Genomic DNA, 7,220 nt, shown 5'->3' with positions numbered 1-7,220 from the left:
AATGACAAAATTTTCATTTTGGGGTGGAGTATCCCTTTAAGTTTGGTCTCTTGGCAGAGTTTTGCTGAAGTGAAAACATTTAAAAAGTTCAAGTTGCACAAAAATACTATTTAAAATTTTTATATAAAATATTTATTTCCAACACGTTTTATTCTAAAACGGCAAGAGAATCAAAGCCATAATCTAAACAAGTTGTGTTCCAAATTTGATGCTGATATCTCAAAACTTCAGTAAGATTTTGTTTGGGTGCAATAACAAAAGTTTCCACTAGATAAAATTCACTCCCCACATTCATTTCCAATGTGGCCATTTTTGACAGTAAACAATACAAGCGTGTTTTTTTCTTCTTTCTTTTTGAATCATGCCCATCGTTTTTTGTGTGTGTGTTCACATAGCAAGTGCCAAAACCTTTACCAAGTTTTGTACCATTCTGCTGATGTAAAAAAATAAAACAAAAACAAAACGGGAATTTTTTTTAAATGACCGAACAACAGAAGAGTGTTAAAGCATGTTTTCATATCATGTGTCAAAATTCAATCAAAAGTACTATTATGCAGTATTGTCGTCATGATTTTATTTTCTCACGCATGGAAACACACAAATAACACTATAGCACCCGCAAGAACAACCAATTTGCAGCAGGAAGTATGATCTAAACATCACAAGGTTAGAGAGTACAGTACAGTACTGGCCACAAATCAAGTCCAATTCCCTTCCTTACATCTGCTTCTCAAAAATAGTTTATATTTATTCTATTCTATTTAGTCTTTTTAAAGCATGTAGAAGATTACGCTGATGTCAACTGTTCAGAGTTGTGCTCATAACACTTCTTCAGGTCTGTTTATAGTAAAAATCATATTTCATATTTTAAAGTGCTTGTGCTTTTCTCCCAGTAGCATGTCTGTCGTGTATGGTGGGTGTGATCACTGCAACGAATCCATACCAGAAACCCAGCTTCTTTGATTTTAACTCTTGGTTCTGGAACACCCCTCGAGGGCCACAGATGTACTCCTGCCTTACTTACATTGAGAAGAACCTCCGGGTTGACTGTGAATTCCCAGAGACCCACAAGATCCCTGGGCCATTCTGCGAGTTCAAACAGGATGGGCGACTCATGGGATCCACCTACCCAAACACCCCGGTCCACATGATCCCACCTATTGAGACCCGACGCCGAGCCAATGTGACCCTGGTGTCACCTAACATTTGTCGCCTCACCTGGATGCCCATGTCCGACGACCGCGCGTATACCTACACCTGCAGGGTTTATCAGGGCAGCACCTGGAAGGAGAATAGCATGGCATTCCACCAAAGTGAGTTAAAACATGCCTCAGCAAGACCTCCTTAACATATGCTGAAACACAATAAATATTACCAAGGAATTACGCAATGCCTGTTCGCATTTAAATTAAAGGTGTTGTCACTGCTTGTGACATTTTCTTCTTTCAAAACCTGTGGGCTTTCGCAATCTGTCTGCTCTCAAGTCATTGCTCTGCCATTTATTATTTGTCTCTCTGTTTCAATCAGGAAATCTTCTGGTGTGCTCTGCATTAAGCATATCCTTTCACACTGGACCATGGATGCTTGCAGTTGTGATATCACTTCCTGTTTCCCTTGGGCTTCTGTCAGCATGACCAGACCAACATCGAACAGGCTAAAACTCAAAGCATTTCTCACATTCAACTGCCTTTCACATGTTAAATTACATTTATATTTAGTTATTTTTTCATCTTACATGGTTATGTTGACTTTTTTGTTGTTGTTTTTGCTAAAGTTTCTGTGGAGATCATCATTATTACATCTTCAGGATTCACAGTGAAAACAAAAAACAAACTAGACATGATGCATGTGACCCACTCAAGTATATATGTCCAAAATGATTTTCGATATTAAACATGAAAGAACATTAGTATACAATGCAAATTAGGATGGTGAACATGTTCTTATCACCTAAAGACGTCCAACTAACAGGTGTTTGAAGGTAGTCTTATAGCGAAATACTACAGTTGTACAACACTACTGTTCAAAAGTTTAAGGTCAGTAAGAGCTTTGGAAATAAATGAATACATTTATTCATCAAGGATGCATTCAGTTGATCAAAGGTGACAGTAAAGACATTTAAAATGTTATGAAAGATTTCTATTTCTACACATTTCTGCTCATTTAAGAATCCTGAAAAACATTTAGTAGTTTTCAAAAAAGTAAGCACAAGTGTTTTCGATATTGATAATAAAATGTGTTTCTCAAGCATCAAATCAGCATATCAGAATGATTTCTAAAGGATAATGTGACACTAAAGTCTGGACAGCTTTACCATCACAGAAATCAATTCTTTTTAAAAATATATTCAAATAGAAAATGGTTATTTTAAATGAAAAACTATTTTAAAAATATAACTGTTTTATTGTATTTTGAATCAAATAAATGTAGCCTTGGTGAGCAAAAGAGATTTCTTTTAAAAGCATTAAAAAAATCTTGCTGAGTCTAAATTTTTGAACAGTAGTGTATGTTGATTTAAAATATTTCAATCTGAACATTTACAAACAACAAGTTTGTAACAGCAAATATTGTAGCTGCTTAACTCAATCTATGAAATGAATTTATTCTTGAATTTACAGTAAAATTAGTATTACTGAACACAGCATGTTTGTCATTTGCATTGAATTCAGATGAAGGACGGCAAAAAAAGTATATGCAGAAGCTTGAGATGATCAGGCATCCCTAAAATATTCTCTGTTGTAAGAAATATATGTTATTGTTTTGATACATGGCATAGGACCTTTATACAGTATCAATTATGTGCTTCCTTCAAATCAAGTCATATAGTAGCTCAAAAAGATATTATACTTTTTATTGCTGACATTTTTGTAATATTTATAGAAATAATTGAGTGAAATCATTGTAAGAGTAATCTGTAATCTCATTTATCGGATGGCTGGTTTATTGATCCTTGCAATTTTTCCAGTGCAAAATGCATTATACAAGTTTATTTGTCTTAGCGCTTCTGTTTATCACTTGAATAAGGACAGATCTGTCTGAAGGACATCACCACTGCTGATATATTATATTGCAGCACTCACACATGATGCAACTAAATATTCTGTGGACAACAATTCAAGGACTTTATGTTCAGTTACGTTTAGGGGAAAGAATGGTACAGGCCTGAAACAGAACACAAGTGCATAAGAATGGGTCTATTAAGGTTACATGATGATTAAGTATTTAAATATAGTCTTACATGTGTTTCTATGTGTCTTCCATTGCACTCGCATGCACGGTGCAGCTGCTGTATGCACATGCTTAATTGCACTGTGTGCTTCCACACGTTCAGCTGCTTTTCACACATGCTTCCTTGCACTAACCTTAAGTGCCTTAGGTAGGCTTTAAGGTATAATCTGAGCTTTAGAAATGTAGTGCTTTGTCTGTTTCATTTTAATGATTCAAATACTGCATAGCAATATATTCAAGCGCCAGCACGCACATTTCACGCACTTATATTTGTGAGGAAAACCTTTGTCTTCCCTTCTTTCACTCTTTCCATTGCTTCGTCTTATTTTTTGAAGGATCTATACTGAGAAATGTCACAGAAAACAATAAAGGAATGTGGAGTGTAACCGGAGCAGATCTTTTTACTTACATCAACACACATTTGAAAATGTAAAAGTGCAGGAATTTGTTATGAATTATTACAATTATTCTTAGTTAGCTTTATCAGATATTTAACTACTTCATCTTTAAAAAAAAAAAAAACTTTTTCTTTCTCTTTATTTATTCCTTCCCTTTTCTAGCTTGTACTTATTTGAACAATGTCTAAGAACTTGGTATTACAAGCACTTCCTGTGTCTGTTTGCCTCTTTAAGAAGAATCGCTTTATGTATCCCCCAACTGTAAGTCGCTTTGGATAAAAGCGTCGACAAAATGAATTTTAGACCAAGAGTTTTTAAACTTTTGGACTCCAAAATATTATGATCCCCTTTAGAGGGACCACCTTCCTGAAAATAGTAAGCATGATATTAAAAATTTGTTTCCAATATTGTTTCCAAAATTAAATAATAGGGGTTTATTTGTTCTTGTACTGAAGCCAAAATAAACAGCTAGGCTATATTTGCCTTTTTCCATATGCAATAGTAGAATATAAAAGAAACATTTTATATTCAATTTAAATATTGTATAGCATTGTACAGCATCATCATAAATATAACAAAACAGCTTTGTTGAAAATAGTGTAACCACCAGTGACAGTGAAGGAGACGCATCACACCAAACATGAAAATTATATTCAATATTATTAAAATTCTCTCTCTCTTTCTCTCTGTATATGAAATATTCATAGGATGCATATCCTCCAACAAAGCCTTATGATCCACCATTAAATTTTAATAAGGTATCAGACCATTGACGTTTTGTCTGTACCTGGTGCGCAAAGAAACATCGTTACTTTTTTATTTCAACTGGGCTGCATTGAGTTTTTACTATAAACATGAACAGATGAAGCTGCAGCTTATTAGACTGCCACACTGGCAGAACCCTCTGGAAACTAAAAAAGGAAATTTTCAAATAGGGCAGTTCTCTGAACTTACAAGATGGAGCCCAAAAGTTTCTTCCCGAACTCTGAAGACTCCTTTAGTAACCCAGTTTCCAAGGAAAAGCTTAATATCGCTATATTTCTGAATTTGGTTGCACAATAAAATATCTGAGGCACCTTTAAAGGGTGTGGCAACCTCAAATGGTGGCGCAAGTATCTATGGATTTTTTTCACAATGTTGACTTTGTCTAGATTATTTACACGAGCGTTCTCTTGCTGTTTTCTTGAACAACAACTTGTACACACACGTTTCAGCTGGTGGTAATGGGCAGGTCGTAGTTAAGTTTTTTTCTAATGACACAGCGTGGTGTAGCCTATGGGCGTGAATCTCCTCTTACTTAATCTCACCATCCCACTGTCTTCCTCGAGTAATCACTGAGGGAGTTGCCTCAATAACGGACCAACAGCTCCAGCATCCGAAAGCAGAGAAGACAAGGTAAGAACCGCAACAACCGCAGAAAGTCTATATAGCCTATCGATATATCAAAGACGCCAGTGGAAACTCAACTCGCGCGTGTAGCGGTCTGGTCCCCATTAGGCTACTCACAACGCCACTCAGCTTTAAAAAAACAATGAGCTGGCTACCTTGACTTCTGTTCAGGACTATGTTCAGTGAAATTAAGTTGAAATAAAACCCGTTATCCTTTCAAATGATGACGTAAAGCCACTTTAAAATAGATTTTAAGATTTTAACTACATTTATTGCTGAAGTTCGAGCTGAATTCTTGCTAATCTTGCCCATGGGACATGTCGTTTCAAAAGAATCTTCACGAGTCGAGTCTTGCCTCAGATAAAAGAGATGCACACGGGGCCTTGTAGGGAGTTCTTCACATAGCCTACCAGTTTAGTCATTACGAGTCACTAAGGGGTTTCTGAACGAACGCTGTGTGTGGTTTAGGTGGGGTCCATGTATCCGTGTGCATTTGTTACAATAATTTTAGGTTTATTTGTATGCGTTCAGATATGTCATGACCCCACCCATATTGAGAAATTTGCTGCAGTGGCTATACGAGAGAGCTTGTTTATTGTTTTTAAAAATTGCCAGGAATGCATAGAATTATTATTTATTTTTTCAAACCTCATGCGCATAAATTTTAATAGTATGCAGGTGAAAAGTTACTTTAAGTTCTTAAGTCATTAACGCTCATGTTTTTGGCATGATCCAAATAGTATACACCACTGAGTAGTCGGTATTTATTAATTTTGTTGTAAGTGATTTGTCTTGTGTTTGTTCTCCAGGTATATACAAGCAGGATACTGTGGTCAGGATGGTGTACTATACTGCCTTCGCTACCTTTTTTCTGTTGGGTAAATTTACATTCTTATTAGTTTTCACCACATGCTCAAAGAAAAAAAAAAACCTGTTCCTCTTTTTCTTGCTTTTTTACTTCCCCAGTTACACTAGTTGTGTCTTTCAGTATGATGTACTAACAATGTTATCCTATGAAAATACACAGGACAAATATCAGGGTCTAATCTACTGTATATTATGCCATACAAGTATTGTACCCGTTTTAAATGACTTGAACTTAAGGCTAAGTTGGTGTTGTTATTTTCTAGGTGTTGCTTCTGCCCAGACTTCCCTTCAGCTTTCATCCTGTTTGACTAAGGACCAAAACCTGGACATGTACTGCAAGTTCACTCCCGCTTCAGACCCCAAGCTCCAGAAGACTTGCTACTACATGACGGAGAATAAGTTGGTTGGCTCTACCAACATGAGCACCATCCCAGACAGCACCTTCAAAAACCGTGCCACTGTCTCTATAGCGGAAAACATGTGTAAGCTGAATTTGAAAGGTTTCTCAGATGACCAACCCAAAAACTACACCTGTTTCATCAAACAAACTGCCACACCAATGTCAGTCTCTGCAGTCGTGGATAAGAGTAAGTAACACAACTTTAACATTTATTAGCATTTAACATTTATTAGGCTACGTCTTGCTTTTCCCTTAAATAAATTGTATATTTATTGACTAAGTAGATTTTGCAGCTGCACAAGTAAATTTTTAATTGGCAACTTAATTGTCAAGGAAGCATACTTTAGTTGTTTTTGTGCTTTTATTTTTATTCACTTATGACTTTTTTTTTGTAATGAATCCATGACTGACAGATGATGATCAAGCTGCTCTGTTTTTTTTCTTTTTCTTTTTTCCCAGGTAAGCTTCAGACTTGTTCTGCCTGGGGTGTCATGCAACACAGTGGAGCAGCACTCCTGCTAGCTTTCCTCACTTTCCCATTGTTGTCCGAGCTTCTCTGAGTCTAGATTGTATCTCTTGGTACAACACCAATCCCTAAAACCAAAATTATAAATCCTCTAGCTTGTACTACAAAGTAACCTGTGTGTTTCCTCCCTCAGAAATTATGAAAGATGTGGCTGTTAAAAACACTCACGTGACGCATGTCCCTTGCATAACAAATAAAATGATGTACCTTTTGCTGTGGGATTATGTTTTATAGAGTGAACTCACTGTTTGACATTGTTTTAAGCATGAATTCTAAAATGAAAGAAAGAATGCATTCGGATTATGTGTTGGTGTTATGAAAGCTGTCATGTTTAGTTTATTTGTTGCAGCGCCTTACAAACATGTCTTAATAAACTTATTTCAGTACAAGTAAAATGATGACGCTGTGTATG

This window comes from Sinocyclocheilus grahami, unplaced genomic scaffold, assembly GCF_001515645.1.
Source record: "Sinocyclocheilus grahami isolate Dianchi unplaced genomic scaffold, SAMN03320097.WGS_v1.1 scaffold12.1, whole genome shotgun sequence".
Lineage (NCBI taxonomy): Eukaryota > Metazoa > Chordata > Actinopteri > Cypriniformes > Cyprinidae > Sinocyclocheilus > Sinocyclocheilus grahami.
This window is presented reverse-complemented; position numbering follows the sequence as displayed.